We start from the raw sequence: 21,133 nt of genomic DNA on the forward strand, positions 1-21,133 counted from the left end.
GGGAGGTTTGGTTAATTTTGTTACTATTAGTAACTTATCTTTGAGTTTTGACAAGTTTAGCCCCTTTAATTATGATTTTCTCTAGTTTTAATTATTTTAACCATAACATGCATTAATTCAAGACTTGGAATTTAACTAGGTTAAATTCCTAGTTGGTAAACTCTTGTTTATCTATTCTTTGAACTTTATAATATACGGGTTTATGTTTTTGGGGTGTTACAGAATGCCACATAGTATGATATAAAATAGATGGGAGGAATGTTTTAAAATCCGGTTTTTACACCGTACTGAATTGGGCTCATAAACGGTTTCACCAGGTGTACCAGCCATTTTAAACGGTTCTACCGGATGGTTCAATCGATACTAGCGGCCGGTTTGAACAGGTTTTTAAAACACTGGACCGGAGAGAGACGAAATTACTAAATGATACGGTTTTATATTTAGGATGTTGAAATTAAAGTATTTTGCTAATAAGATATGTTATTTTTTTCTAAATGAAAATAAAATCTTGTTATAAATTTATGATGGATTAATGTAAATTTTTTAACGGCAAACGGAATCAATCCCGAGCACTCTTGGGGCACTCACTGGACCAAACGGAGTACTCCGAGAGTAAACCGAGTCCACCACCAATTCCGGGGAAAACCTATTAACTCACCCGCCCATGGGCACGACGATAAAATTACCGGTAAAACTCGTTTGGCTCAAGGATCGAACCCAGGTTTTTCTGAACCTCCTATCACTGCCCACCAATAACTCACTTTATACTAAATGAAAGTCAAACCTGCATCTCACAAGAGAAATATAAGTTTCCCACCAGTTGATATAGAGATCATTGGCATGGATTAATGTAAGTATGAAACCAAAATAAAAATTCAAATAAAAGAAGTTTAAATGGCACAATATCCCTGACCCTGATACCCTCACGTGCCACATGAATCCGAGGGTTACAACTTACGACATACTTTAATCGGTTCTTAAAAGACTAGTCACGTGCTTATCATCGTACTTTCTTGTTAAAAAAATTACATATTAACTCGGGGTTTTAAAAATTTATTTCTATAATGTCATAACTTATGAAACGATTTAGAGTCTGGTAAATAATATATCTTACAAACTTACTTTATGTCTTGTAAAGTGACTTACAAGTCATACTTAAAGTTATGTTTTCATTTATTATATTCTGTTTTTGCAAACTTCAAACTAGTAAAAAAATATGCTATTATAATGTTATTGTTATGTGTATGAGACATGTATTAATAATTATCATTTTAAATTTCTTTAGAAAAAAATATTTTCATAAAACATATTTGAGCAAATTACCAATAGTTTATAAAGATGGTTCATAGTTGTGTGTATATGATCTTTGACTAAATAATAAGGATATTTTCGTGTAAAAATTATGAAGCAATTTGTAAAACATTTCTTATTTGAGAGTAAATTACCAAAATGGTCTCAGAGTTTTGGTTCATAACTCAAACCTTTTGAATCTGAGTCCATGTGATTTCAATTTTGTTTCCATTTCCATTCAAAATCAAAATATAATCAGATTTTTCGGTTAACATCTAGTTTTTTGTATCTTTCCTCTCTTTTAATGAAGAGCATCATGGTCTTTTACCGTTTTGTTATAACAAATTAAAAAAATCTGACCAATTTGCCTTTCATTAACATGGAGGGAAAAAACAAAAAAACTGGATGTTAACTAAAAAATCTAATTAGATTTTGCTTTTGGATTAAAATGACAACAAAATTGAAACCACTGGGACCCAGATTTAAAAGGTTTGAGTTTTGAACTAAAGTGACAAAAGTGAGCAAACCTTAGGGACCATTTTAACAGTTTACTCCTTATTTGATTATAAATATTAGGGGTGTTCATCGGGTTAGTTCTTCGGTTCTCGGGTTTTCAATGGTGAAAGTATTATCTAATAACCGACCAAATTAACTATATCGAGTTCGGGTTTAACTGTCCCTCAGGTTCAGATTAATTGGTTAAGTTAGTTACTCGGGCCGGGTTCGGTTTTCGATATCGGCTAAAACTTAAAAAGAACACCAATATATAGATGGGAATAAATAAAATGTGATTTTCTGTTCTAAGCATATATAGTAACATTAAGTGGGTGTCCGGGATTCCTTCTCGGAAATGACTTATTAACTTATATAAGTCATAAGGGTATTCGGTGTGGGCTCGGCAAAGTGTTTTGCGGCGCGGCAAACACCGCCGCCGACCCTTTGCCGATTTGGTTTCTTTGGTCAGGCGGGGTACCTTTGCCGACGCGGGGAGATGTGTTCAGGAGAGAGAGGGCTGCGGTGAAGGGAGGAAGGAGAGAGAGATAGGTGTGTGTGGTGTGATCCATGCAATCTCTCAACCAATCACACCCTTTTCCTTTTTTTTAAAAGTTTACCACTTCAGCAAGTATCTAAACCATTGCCAACACTTTTCAGCAAAGTTTAAACACTTTTCACTGATTGACGTGGTGCACTCTGATTGGTTGATTTTTTAGTTTGTCATTCTCAAGTGTTTAGACTGCGGGGTATGGGGCGGGAGTTTGGGCGTGGGTAGTGGGAAAACGCCCAAGCCACCACCCCGGGTGGGCATGGGTTTCGGCGTGGCCCTTGGGGCATGGGTTTCAAGCCGGGCGTGGGGCGGATTGGCCATCCTAGTTGGCTGAATATCATTGGCTCACCCGCCACGTCATAGCGGGCCATCCCAAAAGTTTTGAATTTTTAAATTCAAACCGTTGGCTTGGCCAAGCGGTCACCCCAACCGGTCACCCAAACCCTAACATCCTCTATAAATACCCCCAAACCCCAACCGGGTGGTCCATCCCAACCCCCACCGTGGTCCCAAAAATTCGACAAAACCCACCCGCTGCCCCAGCCGGTCACCACAAACCCAACATCCCACGAACCCGCTATGGCATCCTGGACCCACCACGAAGAACTTGCCCTAGTCACAAGCGTCGTTGACGCTATGAAGGGGCGGCCACCGGGCCAAACCAAATATTGGCCGGAAGCTTTCGCGGCCTACCGACTAAACGTCGGTAACGACCGCCACAACATGAACGCGTGCCAACATAAATGGCGCGAGCTACGTCCCAAGCTCGACCGTTTCAAGGCTTACTATGAAGCCGTTCCCGGGGGCGAGTTAAGCCACGAGGACCGGGTGGCGGTGGCGAACATAGAGTTTCGCGGCAAGGAAAAAAAGGCGTTCGACAAGATGGACCTTTTTGAAATTTATTTAACGCTTTAGGTTTCTTATTTTGTAATTTTTAGGTTTATGTAATTTTATAAATAATGAAGTTGTATGTTTTTTTTTTATAAATGTTTGTGTGATTTTTTTAAATTTTGTATATATATTTTTTTTTATAAACCACCCTGCCACGCGGTGCACCCAACCCACGCCCCACCATACCCCGCGGACACGTACCAGGCAGTAGGGGGGGGGGGCTCCCATTCGACGTGTCATCACCCGCCCCAACCCACGGCCAACCCAAGCCCCACCATACCCCGCAGTCTTAACCACTCCTTACACCCTAAGTGAGAAGTTAGAAATTCTGACTTTTCAAAAATGACTTTTCAACACAAAAACGCTGTAAATAAGATAATCCAAACACTCAAAAAACAACTTATTATTTTTATAAGTCAATAAGTCTCCAAAATAAGCTAACCCAAACACCCCCTACTAATAGATCTCACTATTCCAAAGGTTGGTTAAAGTCGAGGTGGTAAAAGTTTGTAACTAGTAGTCAATAACAGATGACTTAAAAGTAAAAAAAAAAAGCAATTCAACCTTTATTATTATTTAAGCTAAAACAACTTTTATATACATTATTATTATTATTATTATTATTATTATCATTATTATTATTATTATTATTATTATTAAAAATTACTATAAAATCTATAACTTTATTATCTTAACGTAGTACTGATTATAATAGTGTATCTAAGGCTAGCCACAATATTGCGTCTAAGTCGTACAATAACAACGATGTGAGTAAACGAATTGCAATGGTGTGTTTAAACCATCTACAACAATAAGTATAATGTGAAACAATGCGTTCTAGTTACCCATACCTGACGCATGAATGGACTGTGCGACTATCATGGTGTGTCCACACCATTACAACCATGCATTTAAAAACCAACTTTTTTATATAAGAGACGCATTTACCGTCGCCCTGAAACACACGTGTCGTGCTTTTTCTTGAATATTTATCAAGAAACAAAATCATCTTTTACAAGAATCTATCTTCTATATATGTTTTTTTAAATGATAGGATTAATATATAAAGATGTGATTTTTTCTTCATATAAAATTAAAGAAACGAGACAAAAAGACAGTCGTATGCGGAGAATATGAGGTAAAGATCAATATTTAATATTTAATATTTAAATGATTCTTGATGTTAGATTACGGTCAAAGTGGGCATGTGTTGGTTATCGAAGTCGCCATTTTCGTCTTTTTAACTGGTCCAACTTTGGATAAAGCTTAACCAATATCCGACAAGGTTATTGTAAGAGGTATATTAAAACTATAGAGAATATACATCTTCTACACTATTTACATTTGATCAAATGGAGAAAACAATAGGTTATGAAATTACTTATGTCTTAAGAAAAAAAAAAATACACAAGACAATATATATGTGTTCACTACATACCATGGTAATCATTGATATTGTTAAAATGCTTTATTGGTGTTGATTCGATTTTTAACTTGTAACAACTTACGAAGAACAATTAAAATTTTAGGGTCGGTACATGATTTATAATTTGAAGTTGTTTAGGTTTTTAAATTTCGGGATAAGTCTTTTTTTAACGGCAAATTTGGATCGCTAACGGACCACTGGAGTATCATCGAGCCACCAGCGGAACAACCCGATTATATTTGTCTCCACTAGGCAATAATGCTTATACACTAATTCAGGAGGAAACCCAATAAATCTGAGAAAACCATCATTGTGGGAATTGAACTCAGAACCTAATGGTCTCTTAGCTTATCTCACCTCTAAGATGTCACTAGACTATAATGCCATAGGCTTCGGGATCAGTATCTGATTTTAGAATTTGTTTAGGTTTTTAAATTTTACGATCAGGCGATTTTAGAGAAAAATAAATTAATTAGCTACTCACTACATGTTCTTAACAAAATGCAAATGATACACGATTCATGTTTGTAATCATTGTTTAAAGTAGAATTAAGATCAAAGTATAACAATATGGTTTCACTTTTTAATGATATGCAATTTAAAAAACACTATCAGTTTTAAAAAATAAAAAAACGAGTGTTACAACTTACAAGCTTACTATTGCATAGGTCAAATCACTTCCTTTCGAACTAACAACATAATAGCAAAATAAAAATAAATTAAAGGGATATATACAACATCACAACTAATACTACCAAAAAGGGATTCCAATCAATGATCATCATAAATTTCATTATTAATGATGAAAAGAAAAGGCATCAAATAGTAAAATAGATGTCTCAACAACAAAAGTTGTCTAAAACTTAAACCATTGATGACTTTAAAGAGGAAAATAAAAGGAAAAAGGGAAAATTTTATTAAAGAAGTTATGCTTTCTTTATTAGTTGGGTAAGGAATCATGTTTCACAATTGTCCTTTTATCAAAGCTCACATACTTAATGTAATTGGAAATATAATTTTTCATTTTTCATCAATCATAAAATTGTAATTATAAAATATCATATGAGACAAGTATTAGACATGTAAAATAAATACAACATATCTTAACTCTTTCAATGAGTCACCTTCCGTTTTGGTGTCCTCGTAATTGAATTGGACTGGCCTGTTGGATTGAGAACTACTTAGACTAGAAGGTATGGGGGCCGGCTGATGCCCGGCTAGGCCCGGCGCCGGAGCCCCACACCGCCCCCCTGGGGCTCGGCTCGTCTAACCCGGCACCCCACAGCCGGGGTTGCCGCTCCATTTCCTTTGAAAACTAGCCGTTTGATAACGGCATTTTTAATTAAAAAAAATCATTTTCATTTTAAATAAATACCACAATCTAATCCATTTTTATACCATTCTCTCTCATTCTACTCCCATTCTTCTCCAATTCTCTTCCTTTTTTTATAAAAACACTCCATAATTTTTATACCATTCTCTCCCAATCATGAATCCATTCAACCCAAACAACCCCAACCCAAACAACCCCAACCCGAATAATCCCAATCCGAACCAACCTAATTTTTTTTCGAGTCCCGCTTACACTCCGACTATGGATCCTTCGTGGGGGGCTTCGCAATTTCCGTTTTCGGGTTTCCAACAAACACCCAACGCCTTCTCACAAATGTCTCAACTTCAACAAATGTCGTAGGTTTTTTTTAATTTTTATTTTCGGTATTTTTTTTTAGGAAACGTAATTTTTTTATTTTTATTTTCGGTATTTTTTTTTAGGAAATGTAATTTTTTTATGTTATGAAATGAAATTATTTATGTTGTTTTATGTTGTGTTTTTTAAATTTTATAAAGTTTTTATTAACTTGGGTTATTAAATTAAACCATAGGAAATTATAAAATAATGAGGTGGGGCCCCATCCTCCATCCCCCTCCATCCTTCATTTGGCTCATCCCCCACGAGCCGCCTACGTGGCGCTTACGTGGAGGCTCATCCCCGTGAGGATGAGCCGAACCATACCCTTTAGTCTTACATAACTTGGCTACGTAAGTACTTTTGAACCACCTTCATGTGGGTCGATCAATTATGACATTGACTTGTTGACCCAGCAAACGGAGAGTTGGTCGATTTGAATTTATCAAATTATTTATTTTTCTTTTTGTTCAATAGTAGTTGATTTATTTCATTATACTTCAAGCTCCTAGCTAATTTATTTCAAGCTTTATTTTTTGTTAACATTGCAAATCTTAAGAAAATAAAAGTAAAAGTGGTTTCTATTTTGTTTCACGTTAGTCATGGATATATTAATTTTAAAAATATTTAGAGTGAATTGCAAATTTTGTCCTTTATCTTTATAACTATTTGCAGGCGCTGTCCTTTATTTTTAAATTTGACAAGTTTTGTACTTAATGTTTTAAAATCTTGCATGTTATGTCCTTTGACCCTAACTTAGTTAATTTAAATTGTTAAGTGAAGGGCAAATTGGTCTTTTTACCTATTTATTTACCAAAACCATTTTAATAATTTAAATAACTAAAAAAAAATGAATTTTTTATTATATTATATATAAACACATTCCAATGGAGTCAACCCCCCTTAAACCTACTCCTCTTCCTTTACCCTCCTCTTCCGTCACCACTTACCGTCATCCGCCACCACACTCCCCACCAAATCTCATCTAAAACAGAGCAGAAACAATGTATAAGCTTCCAGATTCATAACACAATTTGTGCCGCTAATTGACAATGAATATCTCAAATCTGAATCTGGGTCATCCGCCACCACACTCCCCACCAAATCTCATCTAAAACAGAGCAGAAACAATGTATAAGCTTCCAGATTCATAACACAATTTGTGCCGCTAATTGACAATGAATATCTCAAATCTGAATCTGGATTTATTTTATTGAAATATTCAGAAAACAACAGATAATATGAATTGAATCATAATCGAAAACAATAGTAATCAGGGTTTTAGCCCATTTAATTCGGTTGATTTTCTTCCTCCTGGAACTCAAAGTCGTGGAATCACATAGGGAGCACCCATCTTGTTTCAACATCCAGCAACAAATCTGCCAATGGGAATGCATCGCACTCTTTTCCACCGCCGGGGGAGGCTACGGTTGTGAAAGAACCCCATCTAAAGTCCGATTTCGGAAATAAGGTAGTTGTTAATCTCAACCTAGATGATTTTGTCCAAGAATCGAGCAAAGATTCTGGATATTTTCATTAAGCACCGTCGTCGTTTCCTATCTATTCATCTCCTTCCTCCTCACAAGAATCTTATCTCGCTGGATCGGAGTGTTCACGTTTTCTCTTTTCTTAAATTCTATTTCTCTTTTTCCATATCTACTTTTCAAACGGATCAACTTGTTATCATACGCCGCTTTTCAATCCAGATCTGAAAGAATCGTCCAGGCATATGATTCTGTTCACATTGAGGTCTTTGGCTTGTAGGAGTTTTTTCAGCGATTCCGAGTAACCGCTCCGCCGATTGTTGATTGCATATCTCTTATAGGGTTGGGGTTTTGAAATGGATTTTTGTGCGGTGGCTGTTCTGGTACGGTGGTGGTGTGGTGCTGGTGGTGCGGTGCAGTTGTTGATGGTGGCTGTGGAGAAGGTTGAGAGAGAGGGGTGTATACAGAGAGGATGTTTCTTATATATATATATATATAGTTATTAAAATGGTTTTCTTAATAAATAAATAAAAAGACTAACTTGCCCTTCATTTAACAGAAAAAATTAACTGGGTTAGGCCTAAAGGACATAACGTGCAAGATTTTAAAACATTAAGTACAAAATTTGTCAAATTTAAACATAAAGGACAGCGCCTGCAAATAGGTACAAAGATAAAGGACAAAATTTGCAATTCACTCAAATATTTATGACGTGATCTAACCCATGGACCACTATACCGACCGATTCAATGACTGCTATTCCTAGATTGTTATATACGATAAACTAGATAAACAATATTGTGTAAATATAAAAAGAGGTAGCAGCGTAGCTCATTTCCTGTTTGTCTTCTATTTCGATGTGAAATAAAATATATTCTCACCCATAAAAGATATTGGATTTAAGACTGGGCTTGAGCCTTGTGTGGCTGTGTGTAGTTGTTTAATTTCCCTTCCCTAAATGGTATAGCCCATACTGATTTTAGTATTTTATATAGAACAAAAGTTCATTATGTTAGGCTAGCTTTATATGGAAGAGAAATCCATATAACATGCTATGTTGGGCCAGCTTCATACAGGAGAGAAGTCCACAAAATTGCAATGTTGGGCCAGCTATGTATAGAAGAGAAATCCATATAAGATGCTATGTTGGGCCAGCTTTATGTAGAAGAGAAGTATATAAAAGGCTATGTTGGGCCAGCATAGGTGTACTTTGACTGGCATAGCCATAGCCCAATAGGCCATTATGAGTTGTGTAAAAGGAATTTTGCAACAACTAAAAGAAAGCTTCTATAATCAATCATTATTGTCACAAGAACTAAAAGGAAGCTTCTATAGTAAATCATTATTGTCACCGTTAGACCTGGCAAACGGGTCGGGTCATGGGTCAAAACGGGTTCGGGTCAAAACTGGTCAATTACAAAAAGGGTTGTTTTGGTTCGGGTCGAAGCGGGTTCGGGTCAGAACGGGTCAGGGTTAAAACGGGACCGGGTCATAACGGGTTTCGGGTCGGGTTGGTTAAAAATTGCTTTCTTTAAAAAAAAGAGAGATTGAAACCGATCCGAAACAAAACCGAAAACTGAAAGGATTGAAACGAAACAAAAAACTAAAACGAAACAAAAAAACTGAAAGCATTGAAACCGATCCGAAACGAAACCGAAAAAAACATCAAAACGAAACAAAAAATCAAAACCGAACTAAAACGAAACCGAATAAACGACCAAACAGAAACAAAAAAACCGAACCGAAACGAAACACAAAAAAACTGAAAAGATCGAAACCGATCCGAAATGAAATAAAAATACTGACAAAATTGAAAGCAATCCGAAACGAAACCAAAAAAATGGATCAAAACGAAATCAAACATCAAAACCCATAATACTCTTTATCAACTCAACACCATAACCATAACAACCATGGCTCCAACGACAAACTTGAACCAAATTTTCAGCACTTTTCTGGCCATCCCGAAACCCTCCAGTGACAAAGCACCTCGCACAGATGTGGCTGCCGCCAATTTGGCCCAGGATGAAAGTGTAGACTAAACATTAAAACCAACAAGAAGACTAGCATTAGGCATTGGCACCATTGGACTCTTTGCCAATTCTAATGTTGCAGTCTCGCTAGCCGAAGACAACGGTTTATGGCTCACCGAACTGAAACGAAACAAAAAACTGAAAAGATCAAAACCGATTCGAAACGAAACACAAAAAAAAAAAAAAACTGATTAAAACGAAACTAAAAATCAAAACTCAACCGAAATGAAACCAAATAAACCAACCAAACGAAAACAAAAAACCGAAACCGAAACGAAACAAAAAAAAACTGAAAATATTGAAACCGATTCGAAACGAAACCGAAAAACCGACCAAACCGAAACAAAAAACGAAACCAAACTGAAACCCGTCCCGACCCGAAACGCGTCCCGTGCGGAAACTCGTGTTGGTCTAAAACCCGTTGCGATCCGAAACCCGTCCCGTGCGGAAACTCGTGTCGGCCTAAATCCCGTTGCGATCCAAAACCCGTCCCGTGCAGAAACTCGTGTCGGCCTAAAACCCGTTGCGATCCGAAACCCGTCCCGTGCGGAAACCCGTGTCGACCCGAACCCGATCCGAACCCACCCGTTCCGATCCAAAACCCGCCCCGTGTCAAAACCCATTCTGATCCGAAACTTGTTCCGTTTATTTAAGGTGCTAACCCACATCGACCCATTTCTTTAAAGTTTTCGACCCGTTTTGACACGAAAATAACAAGATGGAATTTCAATTGACCCGTCGTGACCCGTTTAGTTAAAATATTTTACCCGAACTAACCCATATAATTTTAAAAGCAACCCAAACTAACCCAATTGAAAGCCTTTGGGTCAAGATTGCCACCTCTAGTCACCGTAGATACCAGTCATTAATTAAACATTTAGGTATAATATAACACTAAGTCTCATATCGCGAACATGTTTCTAATTTTGCAAAACCCCAAATCAAATTAGGGGTGAGCAATAAACCGTATGACCGATTTAAACGGAGGAACTGACCTGGACCGGATCAAGACCAACCCAGTAGTACTCTAGGCGGTTTCGGTCCTTGGCCTTTATAACATGTGTATTTCGGGTTTCGGGCCGAGGTTTGGTCAATTGGTCCTACCCAACATCTGACCAGACAAAACCAAGGATACCCAATAATTAGAGTTTTTAGATCCATGTAATAGATGAATCACATACACATTTGTGTGTAACAATTTGTACATGAGTAACCATATGTTTTGACAATTTGTAAGTTAAACCCGTGCATATATAAAACAGTTCATAAATGATTAGACCACCCGTAGTGGGGCGTGATTTTTAAAAATTTTTCAAAAAAAAAAAAAAACGCCGGATAACGCCCCCCCTCCCACCACACCCGGTGTTTCCGGGCGTTATATTTGAAAAAAATGCACACCGGCGTTTTTAAGAAAACGCTGAACTTTAGTTTCATTTTTTGACATAGTTTTGTATGTGGCCAATGGGAGTAGACAACCCCACTTTTGCATGTGCTCATAATTTGACCAGCCAATCACCATTGTTTCCTTTTTTTTTTTTAATGATTGAATGGGGGTTATTGGCATAATGCCCCACTACGCCACTTTTGTTATAATGCCCCAAAGCTGACTAGGATGCCACGTATCGGATAATGTCCCATGGTGGGGGCATTATATTTGTTCACCACTAGAGATGGGCATAAAACCCGGTTCCAACCCGATTCCAGTGGACCCGGCCCGGACCCGGTTCCGGTTCCTACCCGATGCTCAGTGGAACCGGTCCCAGGTTTAAAAAACCCGACGGGTACTACCCGGTTCCCATTTTTTCTAAAAAAAGTCAACCATACCCGGTTCCTATCCGTACCCGGTTTATACCCGTACCCGGTTCCTCCCCGTACCCGGTTCCTATGTATACCCGGTATGTTACCGTTGTAACCGATTCGTATATGGATATGACCGTTGTACCCGGTTCCTAGATATATGCTAACTCATTAAATGCAAATATGACCGTTGGAACCGGTTCCGTTATGACCGTTGGAACCGGTTATGCTATAAATATCACACTTTTTTTAATTTTTTTCACAACTCATCTTCTTAAAACATAACACTTAAAACATAACACTTAAAACAAACATAACACTTAAAACATAACACATCAAACACTTCAAACATCACACATAAAACATAAGACATCAAACATAGCTAAAAAAAAAAAGAAATCCACCAAACTACATATTAGAAGAACCCGATCCTTCGCCCTTTTCTTCCTTTTTTGCCTTTGTGACCGGGCAATGTTTGTCGGTATGCTTCTTGAGGGTGGAGTTTGCCGCCGCCTTCATGAACTTACCACAATTCTTGCAACGAGCCATCTCATGGTTATCCGACATCAAACACAAATCGAAATTTTTCCAAATAGCCGGGTTACGCTTGGTTTCTAATATCAAAACCACTCCTTCTTCCGATGCCATAGTGTTCTTCCGGGTTTGATTGTTTGAATGTAAATGGGAAAGAAGAGTGATTGAAGATGAAAATTGGAAATGTGTTGAGAGTTTGATGAAATAATCGATTTTTATAATTCAAAACCGGTTATAACGGTCAAAATTTAAAAAAAAAACAGCTTTTTCAGACGGAACCGGTTACAACAGTATCCGTCAGCCACTTTTTCTGAATTACGCAGAGGAACCGGTTCTGGTCAGTACCCGTAACCGGTTCTGCACAGTACCCGGACCCGGTTTTATAGTACCCGAACCCGGTTCTACCGGTTCTAAAAAAAATGACGTGTACCCGGGTTATACCCGGACCCGGTTCCACTAACCACCCGGTTCCATTCACTTGTACCCATACCCGGTTCCGGGTTGTAACCGGTTCCGGGTTATAAAAATACCCGAAAATGCCCATCTCTATTCACCACTACACATGGTCTTATATGCATCAAAATTCTTTGTTTTTTAAAATCCAGCCACAAACCCAACATAATAGTAGCAGCCCAGCAAAATGGGTCTGGCCCGACCCATATGGTTATTAAAAAATTATTTAATTAGAGTTTTTAGATCCATGTAATAGATGAATCATATATAGGTCCGACATGTAACAATTTTTTTTTTTTGGATAAATTACTTTTTGAGTTCCTGTGTTTTATGGGTTTTAACTAGTTGAGTCCAAAAGCAAAAAGTTTAATGACCTGAGTGCATTTTCTTTAACCATTTGAGTCCAAATTTCTAACACTGTTAAAATTATTCTGTTAACTTTTATTAAATGATCAAATTACCCTTTTAATTAAAAAAACCATTTTATTATTATATATATGTTCTCTAAATCATATTTCAGATCATAAACACCACCACACCTCCAGAACTCTCTCTCTCTCTTTACCTAAACCATCTCCAACCCACCACCACACCTCCACCATCAACACCACCGTCACCACACCATCAACACCATCGTCGCCACTGCACCTCCACCGTCACCACCACCACTACACCGTCACCACCACCGCTGCTGCACCTCCACAACATCCACCACCGCTGCACCTCCACCGTCACCACCACCACCACTACACCGTCACCACCACAACACCCACCACCGCTGGTAATAAGTCACACAAATCCGATCCCCATTTCGCTCAATTTCATCATCATATTCTTCAATTTCTTCATCTTGTTCATCCAAGATGGATACTAGTTCGATGGTTGGTGAGGGTAGCAGAGGTTGATGCAAATCCACCATTACACCTACCGATTCCCCATCCTCCCTCGTCTAACCCTCAATTTTGGGAATCAATTTGCTTGAATCGACATATTGTACTTCTGACTTGGGTGGAAATCAGAGTGCGAGTAGCAGCGTTGGTGATGGTGTGTGCTAAGGAGAACAATTTTGATGATGTGTGGCCCGTATCCTGCACACTCTCTGTCTCTCTCTCTAAATTCTAAAGTAAGTGATGCTCTGTTATATCGTGTTTTTGTCCTTTGGAATCTGTATGTGTAGTTTTCAATTTGTGGAGATTGAGTTGCTTGTCAGGTTTTAAATCAGGGCTTAGTTTTGTCTGTGATTTGTTAGAATTTTAAGGAATTGGAGACGTTTAGGGCTGTAGTTTGTTAGATTTCGATTTGAAATTCTCATAGTAGGATTACTGTTTTTGATGATTCTTTGAATATTCTCAAAATGTCTAGTGATTCAGATGCAGTTAATGTGTGATTAGATGTGTGAAAGTGAGTGATGCTCTGTTATATGTGTTTTTGTGGTTGACAGAGTGTTGAGATATTAGGGCAAAGTCGCTCTGTTTCGTTTATTGGAAGTTCACTTACACATCCGATATAAGAGAGAGAGGTTACAGTTTTAGAATTTAGAGAGAGAGAGAGAGAGACAGAGAGTGTGCTGGAGGTTTGTGGTTGAGATGGTGGTTGGAGACGGAGGTGGTTGTGGCTGTGGTGGTGACGGTGGTGGTGTTGATGGTGGTCTAGAGAGAGAAAGAAAGATAAGAGATGAGAGGGAGAGATGAATGTGATAATTTACAGAGACAGAGAAATAATAGAGACAAATATTTTTTTTTTATTTTTAATTAGAGTAAACTGCCATTTTGGTCCCTGTGGTTTGGCCAGTTTTGCCACTTTAGTCCAAATCTCAAACTTATTACATCTGGGTCCCTGTGGTTTGCATTTTGTTGCCATTTTAGTCCAAAATCCAAAAACCCTATTTTTTTGACTGTTGCAACCTCCTATTTTGTCCTGTAGTGCAGGGGCATTTTGGTCATTTTGCTTTTCATTTTACATTTTCTTAATTAACTTCATCCCCAAATAAACCATCATCATCATCATCATAAAACCATAACAGACTCTCTCTCTTCTCTCTCTAAATCGATCAGTTAAGTTGAGACCTAGATCGATCAACATAATCCCCAAATAAATCATCATCATCGTCCCACCTGAGCACCACTCCGGTGTCGTCCCTACCGAAACTCAGATCCACCATCGTCATCGTTATCTCTGCGTTCCTCTCTCTCTCTCTCATGTTTCTCTCTCATTCGTGTGTATTGGAGAGAAAAGCTTTGAGATTCAGATCTGAATCGAAATCAGAAATATTTTGATCTGATTGTTTGTGGGGGTTAGAGATCAGAGAGATTGGTGGTGGCGGTGGTGGTGGTGAAAGAATGAAGCAGAAGCTCCGGCGGCTGTGCGTCTTTTTTGGATGGTTTTAGCGAGAGGGCAGGTGGTGGGGCGGTGGCGGGTGGAGTGACGGTGGTGGCACTGCAGATCTGGATCGAAATGGCAGTTTACTCTATGAGGCAGAGAGGAGCAAGGGTTTCTGAGGGTGGTTGCCGCCTCTTTCCGCCAGTGATTTTGATTATCTTCAACAACCCTCCGTTATATATGTATATGTATTGAGAGAGACAGAGGGACAACTGTTCTTGATTTTCTGGATTTCTGGATTTTCTGGGGTTTGATGATGATGTTTGATTATGTTCTTGAAGATACAGATCTGAGCCTCGTTTCTTTTTACAAATCGGTTTTTGTTTTGATTTGTTGTCTGTATTTTGATTTTTGTGATGGTTTCTGGTTTTGTTCTGGGTTCTTGATTTTCTTAAAGATGATGTTCTTGATTTTCTGGATTTTGATGATGAAGTTTGATGATGTTCTTGATTTTCTGGGTTTTGATGATGAAGTTTGATAATGTTCTTGAAGATAGAGGTTACTAATTACTGAAATGTTATAATAAATTAACATGGACCAAAATGCCCCTGCACTACAGGACAAAATAGGAGGTTGCAACAGTAAAAAAAATAGGTTTTTTTGGATTTTGGACTAAAATGGCAACAAAATGCAAACCACAGGGACCCAGATGTAATAAGTTTGAGATTTGGACTAAAGTGGCAAAACTGGCCAAACCACAGGGACCAAAATGGCAGTTTACTCTTTTAATTATAAGGGTATTTTGGTCATTTAACAATACTTAACCAAAAAATTCTAACAGTGTTAGAAATTTGGACTCAAATGGTTAAAGGAAATGCTTATAGGAACTCGGGTCGTTAAACTTTTTACTTTTGGACTCAACTAGTTAAAACCCATAAAACACAGAGACTCAAAAAGTAATTTACCTTTTTTTTTTTGTTTCTTACTTCATTTCCCATTTATCTTTTTTTTTTCTTATAAAATAATTTAAAACCATGTAATAGATGAATCATACGACATGTAACAATTTTTTTATATTTCTTACTTCATTTCCCATTTATCTTTTTTTTTCTCATAAAAATAATTTAAAAACAAAAAAAAAATTGCGATAAATTATCAAAGTTATAAAAATGTATATATTTACAATAGTGTTTACTTTTTCAAATATGCAAACCTATTAAAAAGTTCTATTACACCAATGTGAGGCTAGCTCATTTAGTAAAGTCATCTATTATGTATATTAAAACAAAACATTTTAGTGCCACTTGGTATTTGCTTAGGCTGGTTGATGCCACGTGGCATCTCATCCTCTCCATTTTTTTTCCTTTGAGCGGCAATATTTCTTCCTTCCTAAGCTTTTTTTTGTTTTTGAAACCGCCTGAATTTTGGAAACTAATCAATTCTCTCAATCAATTGAAATCATTCTCCACTCAAACCCTAAATCATTCTTTCAGCCGTTTCTCTCTGGCTTCACTCTACATCCTCTTCAAATCAAACTTGGATCCATGGATTATTTTCAATGAAGAATCTAACTGATGTTGGTAATACTGATTCGTTTTATAGTGAATCGGGGATTCTTCCATCATTTTCTTGATTTGATTATCCTTAACTTGATATGCTTTAGGTTGTTTTCGTGATTTATATGTTACAATATTTATGAACTAAACCCTAGATCTGTTTGTTGAAAGTGAAATATAATTTTAATCTATGTTTTTTGAAGCTGAATGTTTGATATCCCTCTCTAATTGCGAAGCATTGATACGACTCCATCATACATCGATTTTGTCTTCATCATCCTTCGAAACTGAAGCATCAGTAAGTGGATTCCATCTCTGTTTGTGATTTTGTAGATGTAATAAGAAAACCCTAAATTTTTTGTATCAATTGTTATGTTGTTGCTCATGATTAGTCCGTTAATTGTTTTTATATATGTGGTTTTTAGGACTTCATTGTTCTAATTTGAATATAACTTTGTGTGTTTTTTTGATGTTATTATAAACCCTAATATTTTTTTTGTCTCAATAAATAATGACATAATGACGATATGTTTAATTTGCAGTGATGTGTGTGGAGTTTAATCATGTGGATGGTAATTATTTCATTAGCGATTCCATAGACGGCAAAGTACGCATATGGGATGTGTATGAAAAGTTTGTTATCTTATTTATAGGTGAGAGTTCAACTAGGTTAGGATCTACAGGTCGTCTCACAAAGCTATATTGAAGCACGACGAAATTGGTGCCTTCCATATGGTTTGCTCTCTTCATGGTCCTTTAGTTTTGAATTGGTTAAGAAGTGTATTCAATTTTAGAGTTAAATTGAATTTCTTTATGCATGTGATGGATTATTTTACGAAACTGCAAGTAACTTTTAATTTTCTAATTACTTACATTCAGTGATCTTTTTTGTTGCTTACAATGACGATGAATGGTGGGGGGGGGGGGTGTTCTTGCTCTTGATGAGAAGTAAGCACCCGAAACTTGTGGATAATACGTTTTTTATTGAAATGAACTGTTTGTTTATGGGTTTGCTTGTGGTTTGGATAATCAATCGCATAAGTGTAATTCACATATATTTATGAGATTTTGAAATCCTTATTATCGTAATTATTGATCGATTGTAGCATCAGTGGTCGTATTCTGACAAAAGGCTTCCGGCTACAAGTGGCAGCTCCCGGTGCATAAAGGCAGCATTGAGTGTTTGTTTAATGGTGGAAATGGAGAATCTGGCAACCCAAACAACAGAGCCGACTGATTTAGGGACCAGCTATGTTAATCCAGCAAGCACGGTTATCATGTTCTTTGTTCCAATTTGCTAGATCCAGAGTTTAAACATTGGCTGATATTTATTATTCTTGTGTTTAGAGGCGTTGGTGTTGATTAAGATAAGATAATTTTTATTGTGTCTAACTGTATTAACCATATAAAAACTTTATATATATACAGTAAGTTACTACTTGTTTGATTCTGCTTGATGAATAATGTTGTATGTTGCTTGACTAGGTTGCTGGACACTTCACGTATGGTGTAATGGCAATTTCGGCTGCCACATTTGTGTTTTGGAGTACTGTTGGTACACGTATATTACCGGTCGCTTTTCAGCAAGGAAGTGCCATGTCATTAGCATTGCAGCTCTCATGCATCTGATGAGCATTTCGAGTGAGTATTGATCTGTATCTTTACGGAAAAAAATATATCAGGATCCTATATGATATTTTGTTGCATCAGAACTTAGAAGTTTTCTACATATTATAAACTTGAATATAATTGAACCATGTATAAGATGCTATTGAGATAATGGGGAAGTAACTATGATGCAGGCTAAATTCAAATGAGAAATGGTCTGAAACCGATGTACTGAAGCTAGCTGCTGCAGTAGAATCCAACACACTTCATCCAATTGGGAAAGCTATTCTGGAAGCTGCCCGGGCTGCTAAATGTTCTAACGTAAAGGTATTTACAAAAAATGGAGTTTTAGGGCCAACTCATATAATCTTACGGAAAAATCTAAGTGAAGTATGAAAGTTTATAAACTTGCTCATTTGAAGTCATCATTCTGTTCCGTTTTGCAGTAAACAAGACACCATTGCTATTTGTTATTTCGTGTTAGGTTTGAATAAAATGCACCTCTATTCTATTGAGATGGTTACCTATAATAATTATGAATGATTTTGTGTATATAGTTCACTGCATTTAGATAATTGACTAACATAGTTACGTCGCTTTTAACTATGTTAGTGTCAGCAGTTCATAAGTTGGTGATTATATGCAGGCTGATGATGGAACATTTATGGAAGAACCTGGATCTGGTGCCGTAGCCTCTTGTGGGAAGAAGATGGTTTCTGTCGGTACATTGGAATGGGTTAGAAGGTACTTATTATGTTGCAACTGTAACCACTCTGCTATACGAAGCTTTGCATATAATTGCAGTCGTCATTAGACACCGAATCTATAATGCAGGCATGGAGTTGCTGAGAATCCGTTTATAGAAACTGAAGAATTTAAAAATCAATCAGTTGTGTATGTCGGGATAGATGGTGTGCTTGCAGGTCTTATTTATGTTGAGGATCAGATAAGAGAAGATGCTGCAAAATCATTCTTGCGTTCAAAAGATTCCAACCCATGACCTCCATATATTAGTATATGTTATATGTTTGTGTTAAGCCACCCGCGAAGCTCGCGGGATCTTAGGCTAGTTACCTCTTAAAGGAGAGGTCATAGGTTCAAATCTGGGTATAGATGATCATGGAAATACCATCTTTGCTTATGTAGATCATGAAAAACCATTTTTGCCTATTTTAACTTAGGTAGGTGTAGGCGCTAGGCGCAAAGGGGGGCAAGCCTTTCGGCCTAGGTGCATTAAGCTTCAAAGGCGAGGTCTCTTCTAAGCAAGACACAAAATATAACGGACCACTTTAGTTGGTTTGGGGGTCCCATGTGTATCCTGGTTCTGAATTTAACCAAGTTTTGTTGCTTTTGTTTTACACTTAATAAAGATGCTGAATGAAGGCAGTTAAAGTAACAAAAGATTAGCAGAAAGCCTGATCTTTTCTAGTTTTCCAATACATACAACTCTCCTTTCAGAAAAACCTTTTGTTTTATTTTATATTTCAGGCAATTAATGAGAAAATAATAGAGCTCTCAAGTTGTCACACTGTGTACTTTGGTATTGATTTTAAAAAAGTATGTTCATAATCATGGAGTCATGGTTGATTAATAATTAACGTTCGATTTGGGTTGTGTTACATATCATGTGAATAAAAAAATAAGCCCGGGCCCTTTTCTACCCATACTTGAATGACCCAGTTTGGGTAGTAAAAACATGTCAAGTGGTGTTCATCAAATCAAATAACGAATTTTCAAATTATTCGAATTTTTATTTTTTTTAACCTGAATTCATATTCGATTAAAATTTGATTTATTCGATTCGATCGTATTTGAAACTCAAATTGAAATAAATTCAAATTCAGTAAGTTATTTTACTTTCATTTTTAAAACTACTACAAACTAATTATTTTTAACATAAAAATTTAATAATATGCGATATTAATAAACTATCAATATGTCAAAAACCAAAGTTTAGAAGTTAGGCTGGTTGCTAGAATTTAGAAATTAGTAGAGTGAGTTATAGACTTATCACTTATGGATGTAATTATACTTTGACCCAAAATGTGTGTGTATTAAAAAATATGTATATATTGAATTCGAATTTCGAATCGAGTTGAAAATCTTAAATTCATAGTTTTTTTAAAATAGTTTACCACTTCACCAAGTGTTTAAACCATTGCCAACATTTTTCACCAAAGTTTAAACACTTTTGCCTAATTGACATGGTGCGCTCTCATTGTTCGGTTTTTTGGTTTGCCACTTTAAAGTGTTTAACCACTCCTTATACCCTAACATTAAATAACATTCTCTTTCCATCTTTCATTTCATCTCTCACCAACATTCTCTCTCTACCTTTTTCTCTCACCAACATTCTCTCTCTACCTTTTTTTCTCTCACCAACATTCTCTCACTACTTTTTTTCTCCCACCAACATTCTCTCTCTTACTTTATCTACAACTTTATTTTTCATTCAAATTAATTTTAAATTTCATATTAAATAAATTCGTTTCAATTATGACAAGATTTTTTTTGTTCGTCGTTATACTAGTAATTGTTGCATATGTAACTAGTTGATATGTGAGACTGCTATAACAAAATAAAGGGGAGGCATGGATTGTATAAAGAGAGACAAATAAGGTAGGGCGTCCAGCTACTTCTCACACCATTTTTCTGGTTTCACATCGTGGTAACTGATTTTCAGATCTGAAGCTATGGTGACAAATTTATAGATCTGGAAACGTCTCGTACCAGCAACCGACTTCTTCCAACAACCAACAACCACTAACACAATCGTCTTCTTCCTTGTCGGCGGTAAGTAAAACCGGATTCGGCAACACCACCAACAGCCACTAACACAATCGTCTTCTTCCTTACCGACGGTAAGTGAAACTGCTATCGTTAAACATTGTAGCCATCAATCAGTAAGTGAAACCACCTAGTGTACTTTAAACAAATCGTCTTCTTCCAACAACCACTGTCGTTAAATGTTGCAACGACCAATCGGATGTTGTGATTGCTGAAACCACAT

The 21,133-nt window shown here is 36.9% G+C and overlaps 1 long non-coding RNA gene across 7 annotated transcripts; it reads left to right on the forward strand.

Moving 5' to 3' along the window:
- Positions 1-16,354: 16,354 nt before the first annotated feature.
- LOC110910321 lies at positions 16,355-19,100 on the forward strand. Of its 7 annotated transcripts, none has more exons than XR_002576015.2 (7): positions 16,355-16,622; positions 16,719-16,813; positions 17,169-17,250; positions 17,622-18,156; positions 18,318-18,450; positions 18,770-18,867; positions 18,958-19,100. It is a non-coding gene; the product is annotated as an uncharacterized LOC110910321 (long non-coding RNA). The 7 variants fall into 7 exon arrangements; XR_002576014.2 differs by having other exon boundaries at positions 16,355-16,539; XR_002576016.2 differs by lacking the exon at positions 17,169-17,250 and having other exon boundaries at positions 16,355-16,539.
- The last annotated feature ends 2,033 nt before the right edge of the window (positions 19,101-21,133 follow it).

Source organism: Helianthus annuus, chromosome 15, assembly GCF_002127325.2.
Source record: "Helianthus annuus cultivar XRQ/B chromosome 15, HanXRQr2.0-SUNRISE, whole genome shotgun sequence".
Classification (NCBI taxonomy): Eukaryota; Viridiplantae; Streptophyta; class Magnoliopsida; order Asterales; family Asteraceae; genus Helianthus; species Helianthus annuus.